Consider the following 16,062-nt stretch of genomic DNA (forward strand, 5'->3'; position numbering starts at 1 on the left):
GCAGGAATGCCAGGCCCAGTACCCCCTTGGCTGGGGTTGCCTGGGAGGAGCACAGCCCCAGTTCAAATGCCAGTGGACCCTGAAGATGCTGCAGCAGTGCCCTTAGCTAACTAGGCACTCCTGGCCGGGCGCTTGTTGAAGGGAGATCTAAGTGCCGGCTGCCCAGAATCCACGCCATGCCCCTGTAGATCTGCTCAGATCCGCTCCTCTTTATGATTGGGAGCAGCCCCTCCATGGATCCCGTGAGTCTCCCCTGGAAGCGGGAAGTCAGTGGGCTGAACTGCAGTCCCCACAGCTGCCCTTGGTCCCTGTCTCCATGACCCTCACTACCTCCTGTCACTCCCGTGGATCTTAATGTCTTACTTGGTAGTGAGGGAGCTCCTGGTCACTATGCCCTTGGAGGTGGTAGAATATGGCACCCCCAAATGTCTCTTTTATTTTGAGCTAAAGGCGCTTGAAAAATGGCAGGTGCAGGTGGGCTCTCTGACCTCCCCTCAAGCCAGAGGGGAAACTCGGGTGTGATAGATGGCTTCCTGCACCCAGAGGAAAGGGGCATTCTTCTCACCGAGCTGGGGTCAAGGGCAGGAGAGATCTGTACTGCGCAGGCGCCTGTTTATTAAAAAAAAAAAAAAGTGTGCTTTTTCCTCTTATTTATCTGTCTCATGTCAATTTGGTTTTTTAGAACCTGCTGGAGACACTGAGAGAGAAGTTCTGCTTGCCTTCTGTCCTCAGGCCAGGGTTTCAGTCCTCATCCGTCTGCTCCACAGTTGGCTAAGAGGGACCATTGGGGTCACCTGGCTCACACACATTCTGCCTCCATTACAGAACAATGACTCCACCTCTTCCTGCGGACGAGGGCCAGCTGTGACCGGTTATGAGGAATCGCAGGGGGCTCGGCCTCGATTTCAGTACCTGAAGGTCAGTTGCAGCTGGATCAGTCTTGGCTCAGTGGGAGTCTAGACCAGGAGCCAGGGAAGCACAGCCAGGCCAGTCTGAAGGCAGCCCACTGTCCTATGGTTTTCATGTTAAGAGCGGGTTTTGCATCTTTGAAGTGGTGGAAACAAATCAAAAGATGAATACTTCTTTATTTGTTGTTGGTTACCTGACTCCCTCTGCTGAATGTAAGTTTCTTTCTCTTCTTTGGTGGTGCTGGGGATGCAAGTCCTCCGTAAAGCAAGTTCAGCAGCAGCAGGGACTTCGTTGATTCATAATGCGACATTCTGGCCCAGCGAACGTATGTGAGAACATTTTTTTTTTTTTTTTTTTTAATCTTGCTATGTTGTCCAGGTTGGTCTCTAACCCCTGGGCTCAAGGACCCTCCTACCTCAGCCTCCTAAGTGAAGGGACTACAGGCACAAATCGTCACACTGGGTATGTCACAATAGTCTGTAGAACCTTCTGCGTGGATGACAGGAGTGTGACGGGGCCAGGCAGGTCTTGAAGACGGTTGGACAGTAAGACAGTTGCCTCAGTAAGTAAGGCACAGAATTCTCTAGGTCGAGGCGTTCCACGCCTGGGTGTGTACCCCGAGGGGTGAAAACGGGTTGAATAAAAACTTGGACATAATGTTTATAACAACACTAAGCACAATGGTCAAAAGGTGAAAACCTGCCAGAGGGCCATCAATTAGTGGATGGTTAAATAAATCACGGTGTCCTCGTACACAAAACACCATTCATCCATAAAGGACATGAAGAACCCACACGTGTATAACAGGGAATTTGAAAACGCCATCCTAGGGGAAGAAAAGCCAGACACCCAGGGCCACGGGTGTGTGATCTCATTCCTACGAAGTAGCCAGAATAGGAAAATCCACAGAGACAGTCAGTGGTCGCCAGGGGCTGGGGAGAGAGCAAAGCAGGGGCGCAACTGCTCCTGGGCACAAAGTGTTCCTTTGGGGTGACAGGAAGGTTCTGACCAGACGGCGGTGACGTCTGTGTGGTACTGTGAAGAGGGGGGCCACCTTGCAGCATGCTTTAGGAAGGCTGGAATGGTAAAGTGTGTGTTGTGTGTATTTTTACCACAATTTTTAAAAAAAGCTATAAATATCGAAAAAAAGTTATTCTGTTACCAAATGTTCAAGACTTGACTGTTATAACTTTCATTATTATAAGTAACCTTGATGTGGATGCAGGGGCACACGCCTGTCATCCCAGCAATTTGGGGGGCTGAAGCCAGGAGGATTGAAAGTTCAAAGCCAACCTTAGTCATTTAGTGATTCCCTAAGCAACTTAGCAAGACTCCATCTCAAAATAAAAATAAAAGGCCTGGGGGTGTGGCTCAGTGGTAAAGCGCCCCTGGGTTCAATTCCCAGTACCAAACAAACAAACAAACAGAATAAAACAACAACAACAAAAATCTGTTTACATGATCGCTCATGAATATGAAGGCTTTTCTTGTGCATATCAACCATTTCTATTTCTTATTTTGCTCATTTTTCATTGGGCTGTTAATGTTTTTCTTAGGATTTTGAAGATTTCTTTTTATGGTAAGGATAACTATTCCAGTTATTTTCATGGCAAATTCATTTTGCTGGCTTGTAGTTTGCTTTAAAATCTTGTAGAAGGTGGTTCTTTTCTTTTCTTTTTTTCCTTTTTTGGTACCAGAGATGGAATGGGACCCTCTGGATTCGTTCAGTGCACAACTCTAATAGTCGTATGTGGTGGCCCTAATATGATAGGCAATACATGGTCTTCAGTGAATAGTTGGATGTTTTTAGTAGGGAAAGCAGAAAAAATTAAAGATGCTTTTGGATTTTATGATAGAAGGTCCCTTAGAGATTATCTATCTAGTTCAAACCTCTCATTTTTCACATAGAAAAACTAAGATCTAGTGAGAGAAAATGACATGATTCATTCAGAACCAAATAAAACTCCCATGCTTATAGACCCTTTGCTAATTTCCTTTTAGTTTAAGAACAATATTCAATATTCATTGCTGGCAGGAGTTAGCACTGCAAATTTCTTTTTTTTTTTTTTTTGCTTAGGGGTCAAACCCAGGGCCTCTCACATGCCAGGCCAGTGCTCTACCACTGAGCTACACCCCAGCCCTGCAAATCACATCGTAAAGCCTCTATAGAAAAGGAAGATTTACAACTATTTTGCTTCCTCTAATCTTTGTCAGGAACAATCCCAGGAAGCCTACATAGAAATTCGTTTAGTTCGGGTCTTTGCTCTTTAGCCTCTCGAGTTTTCTCAGGGTGAACGATTCCTATTGGAGGGCAAATGCTTTCCCTTGAAAGCACTTTGTTTGCTTCTGTCCTAACATTAGCTGGCAAGCTGTGTTTTAGCCGGGTTGTCAGCTTGGTAGTAATCTGAGAACAGTGTCTCTGGAGGCCTGCTGAAGTCCTTGAAGTCTGCAATGTCAACTGACATATTGCTTCAAATTATAATTCGGAATCAAGCAGAGCCTGCGAGGGTACTATGGGAGGCCACAGGAAACCGAGGCTGGGAATTAAGTGCCTTGGGCTTCAAATTAATAGCCAGCTGTGTATTGCCAATTCATTTTCCCTAGCCTCCACAGCCAGACCGCGGTCAGTGGATGGATGTGTGGGAGAGGACGTGCCCCAGGGTGCTGTGGGGAACCAGGAAGAAGCCGATCCAGGGCGGTCTCGTTGAGAGGGCTGTGTGAAGGAATCTAACCTGAGCCACGCCTTGGACAATGGAGATTTGGAACAGAGGAAGTCAAACCGAGGAGATGGGGAATGCCTTTGGGGTGAAGACAATGAGGAAACCTAAAGGCTTAGAGGAAGAAATATACGAGGTGTGTTTGAGAAACAAAATATGGAGCCACGTCATTTCAGTAGTGAGAAGTTATGAAAAGAAATTCAGTCTAGCTTAGTAGGTTCCTAAGTCCTCCAACGAGTTGTGTTAGTCAGCTTTCTGTTTCTGTGACAAAATGCCTGAGACCGTCAATTTTTAAAGAGGATAGGTTCATTGGGGCTCATGGTTAAGATGTTTCAACCCATGTCCTTGGTCCAGTTGCCTTTGGGTCTGTGGCAGCAAAGGACAATCGTGGCAAGGACCCCCGACACCTCAGGGCGGCTAGGAAGCCAAAAGAGAAGGAAGGGGCTAGGGTTCCACATCCCACTTCACGGGCACGCCCCCAGTGACCTAACTTTCAATTAGGCCCCACCCTCTAAAGGGTCCACCACCTTCCATAGTGCCACAGGCTAGGGACCAAATTAGAGCAGGGGTTTAACCTTTACTCTGAGAAAATGGGGAGACATGAAAGGTGTATGAGTCAGAACATTATAAAATGGAGGCGGTGTTGGTATCTGACTCCAATTAGATCCTGAGTGAAGGACTATCCGGATGGGATTGAGATGGGGCTAAGGAGGATTTAAGTCATCCAGAGATAAACACTGCATGGATTCTGTTTCGCACTTTTTTAGGGGAAGAGAAGGGGTCCTCGTGGGAGGGATTATTGCCTGTCCTCAGAGAGGAAAGCAGGAAGTTGCTATAGTTGTCGTGGGAAGGCTGGATGTACAGAGAGGACGACAGAGGAGTCTGGGGAGCCAGGGGGTGGACCGTGCTACTCATTCGCCAGTTGCTCTCAGCCCCGGCCGCCTCTCACACTCTGCTGTGCATCAGAGAGACACATTATATTTTCTAGCTTGCCTTGTTAGCTGACTTTTGTTAAGGTCCACACCAAAGTCATTGGTGCCATAACTAAAAAATGCAGGAGAAGAGAATCGACTCCCTTTCTGCCTCTGGGTTTTGGTGTCCTCTTTGGCAGTAAAAGTAAATGATGGTGACAGCATTGGCTCTAGTGGATCTGGGTGGTGGCCACAGGGACAGGAGCCGCGACTTGCAAGTATAGGTTCCTAGATTCTTGCTTGGACAACTGAGCTCCTATGACCCACAGAACCCTAGGGACACTGTGCTTCTGAGCTTTTGGAAACATTTTTGCTTTTCTGTCCTAGGTTGATAGTGATTTCCTGAAGTTACTAATTTTTCTATAATTTTGCCTCCCCTCTTTGGTTCCTTCTAAAACTCTTGTTGCCAGTTCCATTATTAATCTGTTCTGTCTGAAATAGCTACACTTTTTCTTTTCTTGATCCTGGTTAGTCTGGAACCTACCAGACTTTCTTCCTTTGGCTTCTAGAACACTACCAGGTTTTCCTTCCATATAGACATCCCTTTGCAGTCTCTTGCTAGATCCCCCTCTTCAGCCTGACTCCAAATACTGGGCATGAATACTGTTAGTGATTTTTTTCACATTAAGGTTAGTTAACTTGTCAGTGATCTAAATTCTAGCCTTATCTATAATACAGCCCTGTTATCCAGGCACACAGGAATTAATCTCATTTTACATGTGGGAAAATTGAAGATTTTTTTACCCTAGAGATTATTTTATTAATCCTATCATTTTTTCCTTTTCCGTGCTGGTACTCAAACCCAGGGCCTTGCGCATGCTAGGTAAGTATTCTGCCACTGAGCAACAGTCCCAGCTCCTCTTTAGTGCTCTTTGTGTGTGTGTGTGCACGTGTGCGTGTGTGTGTGTGTGTGTGTGTGTGTGTGTGGTGGGGGCAGGGGTGTACTGGGGACTGAACCTAGGGATGCTTTACCACTGAACTATATTCCCAGTCCTTTTTACTTTTTATTTTGAGATAGGACCTTATTAAGTTGTCCAGTCTGACCTCAAACTTGTGGTCCTCCTGTCTCAGCCTCCTGAGTATGTGCCATCAGGCTCAACCCATTAATGCTATCTTTATTATTATTAGTAGTAGTAGTGGTAATTGAACCCAGGGGCACCTAACCACTGAGCCACATCCCCAGCCCATTTTTTAAAACATTTTATTTTATTAGAGACAAGGTTTTGCTGAGCTGCTTAGGGTCTCACTAAATTGCTGAGGCTGACTTTGAACTCAAAGCCATCCTCCTGCCTCAGCCTCCCAAGCTGCTGGGGTTCCAGGTGTGCACCACCTTACCTGGCAATTAATGCTATCTTGGGAGGTGATTTCACATGTTGATTTTACCTCTGAGGTAGAGGCTTTAGCTGAGACTGTTATAGCTAAAGGGAGCCCAAGAGTTTTGCTCACTGCTGGGATATTACCTCAATAAAAGCCTCACAGTTGAGACTCTTGTTATCTTTGCAGGTTCAAAAATGACTTTTTTGTGAGCCTATCTAAATCAAATTCAAGAATGTCCAGTAAAATGTTTACACTTTTCAGATGTTAAAATAAAATGTAAACTACCATTTGAAACAATAAATTACTGAGAAAGGGTATTTGTGGTTTTAAGGTAACTAAAAAACTCCAACAATATTATTTATATCCATAAGTATGGTATATATCTCCATTTATTTACGTCTTCTTTTATTTCTCTTAACAGTGTTCTGTTGGAGTTTTCAGAATTGAGGTATTACACATGGTTCATAAAATTTAAGAATACACTTTATGATTTGAGAAGTTGAGGCAGGCAGGAGGATTGCAGGTTTGAGACCAGCCTCAGCAACTTAGTGAGGCCCTTGACAACTTAGGGAGACCCTGTTTCATAATAAAAAAGTAAAAAGGGCTGGGATGTAGTTCAGTGGGAAAACATTCCTGAGTTCAATCCCTAGTAACCCCCAAAAAAGAATATACTTAAAAATATTTTTATTGGTGCATTATAATTATACGTAATATTGGATTCATTATGCCCTATTCATACATGCACATAACATAATTTGATCAACATCATTCCCCAGTACTAGAACAGACTTTTATACAATTTCTAAAATCTGACTTTTCTTTATTTTTCTTTTAGCATTACTTACAAAGCATCTTATCGCATCTCTAAAGGATTTAATTAACATGTATAATAGCTGCATAATTCAGATGGCAACTTTTAAACTACTGCTATTACTGGTTTTGCTTAATACTTTTGCTTAATGATAATGTCTTCACCTTCTGTAGCATTTGCTTCACTGCTAAACAGAAGGTCTAGTATTGCACTGAGCCCCTTGGGAAATGTAGTCTAGAGTAATTGCAGGCTGAGTTCCAACCTAACACACCAAATAAAGAAGTTTTTCTCTGAAAACGTCAGTTTATCTTGAATATTTTCCGATAATGTAAACAGTCTTCACTTCTTCCCAACAGTAAATATATTTGTGATCTCTTAGCTATTTTCACTGTAGTAAGAAATAGGTTTATTTCAGGGACTTTTGGGGGACGTGGGGGAGACTATGGATCAGACTTAAGGCAAATTTAATCTTGAATTTGATCACTCTATAATACTCCACATTGCTACATGGCTGTGCTAAATGCCATCACAAATGATATAGAGCATGTCTATCACTTATTCATTTATTCCATCAACAAATATTAAATATCAAAAAATATTCTAGTATGTGCAGTAGGAACCTGATATGTTCAGCTCAGTTTCTGAGCTGAATAAATGTGGTTTCTCCTGTCCAGGGACTTCCTGGCCTACCCCTGTTGTGCTGGGCGATTCCACTAGAAAACAATCCTTGTAGGCCATGGCTGGCATGTTCCTGGGGGACTGGGTCATATCCACTTGCTTTTCTCAGCTTCCTATGTTGTATCCAACTGCCAGTAGAGTCCTGGAGACTAGTGAAGCCAGAATTGGGGACAGGCAGTTAGTGTAGAAATAGGGAATCGGGTCAAATCGAGGAAATGAAGGCCATGAAAGCCATCTGCCTTTGGAAGTTAGAGGCTGCCCCTGGGAGAATGGATTGTAAGGATTTCCGAAGCTCATTGATTACCAAATTTCCCTGCCCTTATCAAGGACTGGAGGCAAGGCGCTGCTAATTAATGCTCCCTGGGCCCTTACCTGCCTGAATCACTTTGGCCCTCCCCCTACCCCATCCACTTCTTACTTTTTACATCTCACCTGCAAAACCAGGCCTAGTTGAGTAGGCAGGAAGGAGAGGTAAGGGGGGAGAGAACTGGAGAACAAAAGAGACTTTAACCTATAAAAGACGTAGGGTGCGCTCGCTTCTTGGGATTCTAGAACATCAGCCATGGCCCCCTTCTCCATCCCAGGAGAAGTCTGTATTATTACTACTTTTAAATAAAACCTGCTTAATACGCTTGCCTTGGCATGCTTCTCTAGTGTTCAAACTTCAACATTAGAGGGAGCAGAACTCGTCACTGGTAAACGGTGGTGTCACTAGATAGGATGATCACTGGTCCGTTTACCTTGATGAAAGCATCTTCCAAAGCACTCCAACTTAGGACAAGACTGACTTCTTCCAGAATGTTCTGAACCTCTCCCCTTCCCATCGGCATACTTCCTGGATTCTGTGGAAGCTTTGTGGCCAGTTGAATCTGTCTTCCCCCGTGACCCTCAGATCCTCGCCTTAATCCCCCAAATGCAGGCCCCCTGCCACCCACCTTCTTCCACGCCCTCCTCTGCATTTCTCTCCGTGTTGCTGCTTCCTGTTGCTTTGCTCCTCTGAAGTGTCCACTGCACCTGCTGCAGCCTCACCCCAGGCCAAGCACATCCCTCCAATGCGAGCTTTTCATGGAAGCTTCCCTCTACCTCCTTGTCCTACTGACAGACACCCAGGCCTCCTCTGAGTTTTCTCAACAGCTCTCTCATGAGGATGCTTCTAGTTGCCCACTTCTCAAATGCCTGAGGTCGGAGTTCTTTTTGGCGACACTTCTGAACCATTTCTAAATAGACCCCCTTGGTTCTTCACCTCTGCAGTGCCCCAGCTATGCCCCTCTCTGTCCTGCCCTCTCCCAACTTCCTGACCCCTCCTCTAGTCACCGAAGGTTTTTTGGAGGTGGCATCATTAAGGACGTGGGCTTTGGAGTCAGGTGTTCCTGGGTTCAAGTCCTGGCTATGCCACTTACCAGCTATGATCTTGGGCAAATCATGTCATCTCTGGGCTAAGGTTTTCTTCGATGTAAAATGGGATAATCAGAGTGATCACCCAGAAAGTGGTTTGTTGGCATTTGACACTCATTCAGCTAAAAAGCAAGTGGGAGAAAATCATTCCACACTGACAGGTGTCCTGTGGACTGGGATCCAGATTACAGGGGGCAACACTGGGGAGGAGGTCCGGGGAGGACGTGCCATGTAAACTGAAGGAAGAGAAGGAGGATTAAATGAGACAAACACCTGCCCAGCTCCTGGCTCTGCGCCTCCTGTGAGTCTCTAGTACCTGTGCAGAAGACCCAACTCACAAGCAGCCAGTTAGTTCTTTCATCTACTTGACTCCCTGACCTTCACCTCTGCTCTGCCACAGGCACCCACGTCATGACCACACCTGGGTCTTGCATCATCTAGAGCCCCCTCATTTCTCAATCTCAACCCCGCCCACTTGCTCCCTCTCCACCAGTGCTTCAGACTTGGGGAACTGCCAGCGGCCTGCTCCTGCCTGTCTCTCTGCACTTTCTCAGGAGTGCGTTCCTTTCCTGCCCAGCAAGAGGGAAGGCCTTCCTTGCTTCTGGGCTGATCACCCATCTTTGTTCCATCGTTCTGTTTTGCCTGGATGCTGTTGGTGTTTGTGGTCACAAGGTCACGGCCAGTCTCTCCTTTGGGTCTTCAGTGTTGCCAGGGGATCTTTCTGTGTTCTTCCAATCGACTTTCTCTTTCATACTTTAAACCTTCTTTGTTCTCCTCAGATGTCCCCTGTATAGGATAGAAGGGGACATATGGCCTCTTGTGTATTAACCTAGTGTCCTGCCAACCCCCATTCACCTGCATTTTTTTTTTTTTTTTGGTACTGAAGATTGAAACCAAAAGTGTTTAACCACTGAGTCACAACCCCCGCCCTTTTTATTTTTTATTTTGAGACACAGTCTTACTAAGTTGCTGAGGCTGGCCTGGGACTTAGAATACTCCTGCCTCAGCCTCCCAAATTGCTGGGATTACAGGCATGCACCACCACGCCCAGCTCCTGGGATACCTTCTAATATCTCACTGTACAGGAATGCACATCTAAGAGATGGCTTCTGAGAAACCCAATCTCTACAATCAACACCCAGGTCTGCCTCATTTCTTCTACTGTAGAAGAGACAATTTCCCTTCAATCCATGACCCAGGTACCAGCCTTCTCCCTCCCTCCCTCCCTTCTCTCTGCATCAACATGGTCTTCCTAGGCAATCTCATCAATCCCATGGCTGCATGTGCCATCTGCATTAGTTTCCTATGATTGCTTAACAAAATCACACAGACCGAGTGGCTTAAATAGAAATTGATTGCCTGGCAGTTCCGGAGGCTAGAAATCCAAGATTAAGATGTCAGAGAGTTGGTTCCTTCCAAAGAGTGTAAAAGAAAATCTGTTCCATTACTCACTCTAAGCTTCTGGTGTTCTGCTGGCAATCTCTGGCATTCTCTCACTTGTAGATCTCTGCCATTGTCTTCATGTGACATTCTCCCTGCGTGTGTGTCTGAGTCCAAGCTTTCCCTTATTATAAGGACACTGGTCATATTGAATGAGGCCCCACAATAACAAATTCATTTTAACCAAATATTTCTGTGAAGCCCTCATTTCCACCTGAGGGCCGTGGCACACACCTGAAGTCCCAGTGACTCAGGAGGCTGAGGCAGCTGGCTTGAACAACTTAGCGAGGCCCTACATCACTCAGCAAGACCCTATCTCTAAATAAAATCTAAAAAAGGGTTGGGGATGTGGCTCAGTGATTAAGCACCTGGGTTCAAACCCCGGTACCAAAAAAAAAAAAAAAGACCTTATTTCATATCCAGGTCACTGGAGGTTTGAGCACAACATATACATTTGAAGGGGATATAATCCACACTATAATATCCCTAGGAGAAATTGAATACTTTGTCCCTGCCCCCTGGGTCAAAATCCTGGAGGGGGAAACCTGGGGTTTTGGCATGGTAGCTACTACCCATCCACCAGGTATTGGTTATTTGGAATATTTGGAGACGGTTCTGCCCAAACCTTGTTGCCTGATTGCAACACGTAACTCAGCTGTGTTCTGTCGCTCACTCTGACTCGCGGGTTGTGTATAATAACATTCAGCCTCTCCTATGGCTCCCACATGCTAGGTTAATTATAATGATTCCAACTTCTGCTTCATGTCACCTCTCACCATGCATATCCTGAACCTTGAGGGCCATTGGAACAAAGGTAAAGCGAAGGGCAGGGCCACAAGAGGAGCTTGCTGCAGTTCAGCAGGAGACAAGCACACAGGCTTGACATGCACACGGGGGGACCTTGTGAAATGCAGACCCGGGGAGTGGCCAGACCTATGTTCTCATGCACTGGGCTGAACAAAGAGAAGCATTTGTGGGAATTTGATCTCCTGCTCTCAAGAAGAAAAGGGAGTTGGGAGCTCCCCTGTGGCATCTGCTGTTTCTCAAGAAGTATGTTCAGAGCTGAAGAAATAACTCACTTTGGAGAGCGTCCGCCTAGCATGTGCGAGGGCCCCGTTCGAATCCCCGGGAGGGGAAAAAAAAGAGAAGTATGTTCAGCTCAAAATAATCCTGAGGCCAAAGTGACATATTTTGAGGTGGCACCTGCCACCCTGCTGTCACATGCTAAGGTAGTGAGGGTTAGACTGTCAATGCCTGAATTTTGGGGGTGCACGAATCAGTCCATATCTGTTTGAGTCTTGGGCCGCTGGTTTTTGCAACTGAACAAATTCCTGAGTCTGCACATCCAAAATGCATCTCCTGGAGCAGCGTGAAGAAGAAGAGGCAAGAACGACCCCCGGACCAACCAAAGCCGCGTGCCGCTGCGTCCCCGCGTCCAGCGCCTGCGTCCCACCGCCGTCGCCACCATGCCCAAGAGAAAGGCCAAAGGGGATACTAAAGGAGATAAAGCCAAGGCGAAGGACGAACCACAGAGAAGTCAGCAAGGTTGTCTGCTAAACCTGCTCCTCCAAAGCCAGAGCCCAGGCCTAAAAAGGCCCCAGCAAAGAAGGGAGAGAAGGTACCCAAAGGGGAAAGGGAAAAGCCGATGCTGGCAAGGATGGGAATAACCCTGCAGAAAATGGAGATGCCAAAACAGACCAGGCACAGAAAGCTGACGGTGCTGGAGGTGCCAAGTGAAGTGTGTGCATTTTTGATAACTGTGTGCTTTTGTACAGTTTGAAATACTATTTTTTATCAAGTTTTACAAAAATGCAGAATTTTGTTTTCCTTTTTTTTTTAAAGCTATGTTGTTAGCACACAGAACACTTCATTATTGTTTTCAGGGGAAGGCGCATACGTCACTAGTAGAATGTCTCCAAAGCTGGATTGCTGTGGGGGAAAACACCTTCCCCTGCTAGTTTTGAGAGACTTCCTCTTGGCTCCCGAGAGGAGGGATTCCCTGATGTTGGCACACATAGCCACCTTGGCACAAACGCTTTGTGGTATGGAAAAACTCAAATTCATCTTATGTCCTCTTCTCCCTCCCTGCCATCGGCATAGACTTAACTCCCCTACACTCAGACCTGTTGGGACCTGTCTCCCAACAATTGGTTTTACCAGTGTGTCGGCAATCTGGACTTCCCAGTGACATTGAGATATTGTCCCTCAGAAGAGCAACAGTTCCTTTTCTAGATTGTGGATCTTCAGATTAATAATTTTTGCCATTTTCATTTCTTTCCCTGAAAGTCAGGGTCGGCTTGTGAAAAGTCGTTAAACAACATGCTAAATGTGAAATGTCAACCCTCACTCTAAACTTTCCCTATGCAGAGCATCAGATGAAGATTTCATTGGGTTTTATAGTGGCTTTCTGATTTTGTAGTCCATCGAAGAAGGGAGTTTGAAAATTGTTGTGTACTGTTAACGATTGTCTGCCCACGTCCTGCCTGAAATACCATGATTGTTTATGAAAAGTATCTTTAATAAAGCTGGATACAGTTTGGCTTGGAAACAAACAAACAAACCAAAAACAAAATGCATCTCCTGAAATCTCCTTCTCTTCCAGTGCTTCCTGGTCAGTGTGTTTGACCTCCACCTACTCGGAAATTGGAGTGTCTTCTCTAAGAAGCTAAAAATAATGTGTCTCAGCCTCCTTTGAAGTCAGAGGTGGCCAAGTGACACATCAGCTTAGAGTTTCTGGGAATGTTGACCTCTCACCTTGAATTGTCCCCCGTCCCCCAACATAACCCATCTCCGAGTCTTCTCGATTCTATCTCTTAACTCTTTCTCTGTTATGAGGTGAATTTTGGCTCCCGGTTGTTATGTTGAAATCCTAAATCCCAGTACTTCACAATATAATTTTATTTGGAAGTAGGGTTGCTGGTATAATTAGTTGAGGTCATTGGTATTGTCTGAATGTTTATAGCCCCCCAAATTCATATGTTGGAAATCCCCCACAAGGTGATGAGCTTACGAGGTAGGGACTTCGGGAAGTCACTGGGTCATGAGAGTGAAGCCCTTAGGAATAGGTGAGTGACCTTCTAAAAGAGGCCCTCTGCACTTGAGGACACAGTGAGGAGGTACTATAAGAAGCTGGACCCTCCCCAGACACCAAATCTGTTTATACCTTGATCCTGAACTTCGCAGCCTGAGGAAAAAAAAAAAAAAAAAACTCCTGTTGTTTATAAGCCATCCAGTCTCTATGGTATTTTGTTACAGTAGCCCAAATGGTCTGACTTCAATACTGGAGTACGCTGGATCCAAAATCCAGTATGACTGGTGTCTTTATCAGACCACGTGAAGACGCAGGAGAAAGCCACGTGACCAAAGGCAACACTGGAGTGAAAGTGGATGAAAGTCAGGTAACACCAAGGATGATGGCTCCCATGAGGAGCCACCAAGAGGGAGGAAGGGTTCTTCCCACAGTCCTGAGGGAGCATGGCCCTATTGACACCTTGACTTGGGACTGTGACCTCCAGAACAGGGAGAGAATACCTTTCTGTTGTTTAAGGTGCTTGGTCTGTGGCACTTGGTTACGGCAGCTCAAGGAGAGTAGCACGCTCTCTAGTCCCCTGGCTCTCTCCCTAGTCACCAGGCTCTTGTGTTCCTGCAGGAGCTTCCAGAATGGTCTCCCAGCATCCTGGGTTGTTTCCTTTCCATTCCTTCTCCATCAGCAGTCAGAATGAGCTTTCTTGGGCTCCAGTTTCTCCCCTGTTTACACACCTTCCAGGGGCTTCTCAGTACTCTAAAGGTGGGTTCTGAAGTCTCCTACCCCATACACATGGCCCCATATGCCCCATGACCTTGACCTGTCCCAGACCTTTCTGTTACTTGGTGATGGCAATGCCTCATTGTTCCTACTGGCTGACCTCGGGCTTTAATTCCCACTGGATGTTCCTTCTCCCAAGAAGCTGTCCTCAACTCCTCACATAAGTGTCCCTGCTGAATGCTTCTGTGAAGCCTGGTTCTTGCCCCCTCAGAGCACCGATTCCACTTACTATGATGTGCACTTGCTCGTCTGTCTGCTTCACTAGTCTTTGAGCTGCCCACAAGAAGGACTGGGTCTTCTGAGCACATGACATCAGTGCCTGGTCATGACTCACTCATTTCAGGTGCTCAATTCATTGATTGAGGGAAATAGAGGACTGCTTTCTTTTATTGTCTTCTCTGTGTTAGCCAGCTTTCCATCACTATGACAAATTCCCAAGATAATCGACTTATAAAGAAGAAAGGTTTATTTGGCTCACAGTTTTGGAGGGTCCAGTACATGATCCATAGTGCTGTTGCTTTGGGCCTGTGTCAGACAGCACATCATGGTGGGAGCTCATGGTGGAGCAAAACCACTCACCTCATGGCCAGGAAACAAAACAAGAAAAGGAAGAGGACTGGTCCTACAGTGTGCTTCAAGGGCAAGTCCCCAGTGACCCAAGGACACCCCTCTAGGCCCCACCATCTGCCAGTAGAAACACCTTGGGGACCAAGTCTTCAACACATGAGGCTTTGGGGCACATTCAAGATCCAAACTATAGCATTCTCCATTGGTTTTACATTTTGAAAGATTTTAACTGTCAAACACAAGTTATTTATTTATTCTTTTCTTTTTTTGTAGCATTGGGGATTAAACCTAGGGCTTTGCACGTGATAAGCAAGTGCATTACCACTGAGCCACATCCCTTTTTATATTTTATTTTGAGACAAGGTCTTGCTAAGTTGCTTAAGACCTCACGAAATTGCTGGGGATGACCTGGAACTTGCGATCCTCTTGCCTCAGCCTCTCAAGCTGCTTTTAAAAATTTTATTTTGAAACAGGGTCTAAATTGCCCAGGCTGGTCTCAAACTTGTGATCCTCTTATCTCTTGAATATCTGGGGCCCAGCACATGATGCACTCCTAAAATTCCAGCAACTGGGGAGGCTGAGGCAGGAGAATCACAAATTCAAGGCCAACCTCAGCAACTTAGCAAGAATTTGTTTCAAAATGAAAAAAGAAAAAGGGCCAGGAATGTAGTTCAGTGGTAAACATCTCAATTCCCAGCACCAAAACAAGAACAAAAGCAAAATAAAAAACATTGAATACCCGGGATCCCTAGTGTACCATTGGAACTGACCACAATCTATTAAATTAACTTTTGTGAACTCATCAGAGAAACAAATGTGTTTGTTTTTAAATTGAAAATAGTTGGGAAACTCTCCAAGCTGTTTCTTTGAGGGCAGTAACCGAGGACTTGGAAATCCTGGTTTTTGAATCTAGATAAGGAAACTGAGGCCAAGAGAGTTGACATAACCTGTTGAAGGTTTACAGGAAGCCTGTAGCAGCACCAGGCCAAAATTCATTTCTAACTTCTCCTCCAGGATTCCTCTTGTTCTTTCACAGCAGGTGAGACTTCAGAGGTCAGGTATGGCCTGCAGTGAGTGGGACACCTGGCCATCGGGGGGAAGGGAAAGGCCTGGATCGCAGCATTGCTGGTCTCTGTGAGTCATTAACTCTTGGCTGGCCAGACTTATAATGTGTTTTGGAATCTGTTTTAGAGGTGCCTCTAGTTTTGGTGTGAGATGCAGACCTAGAACGTGATTTAGCCTTCATTTCTTTCTTGGGCTGGGACTTGGACCGTGATCTTGAATTGGATTTAGATCTTGAAAAAGATCGATTTCGGTGTTTGAATCTTTCAAAACAGAGGAGAGATACAATTAGAGTAAAAATTAGATTCTATATTAATCAAATTTGTTATTTTTAGAGCAAAAGTTCACTCTGAATTGAAAAACATGAGTCTTGTTTCAAAGCAAAGTTAT

At 45.5% G+C, this 16,062-nt stretch overlaps 1 pseudogene across 1 annotated transcript; it reads left to right on the forward strand.

The window, feature by feature from the left end:
- The first annotated feature begins 11,413 nt into the window (after positions 1-11,413).
- Positions 11,414-12,024, forward strand: LOC306670264 (non-histone chromosomal protein HMG-17-like; annotated as a pseudogene). The gene has a single exon. The product of its transcript is annotated as a non-histone chromosomal protein HMG-17-like (transcript).
- The last annotated feature ends 4,038 nt before the right edge of the window (positions 12,025-16,062 follow it).

The sequence above is a fragment of the Sciurus vulgaris genome (genome assembly GCF_902686455.1).
Source record: "Sciurus vulgaris genome assembly, chromosome: 1".
Taxonomy (NCBI): Eukaryota; Metazoa; Chordata; class Mammalia; order Rodentia; family Sciuridae; genus Sciurus; species Sciurus vulgaris.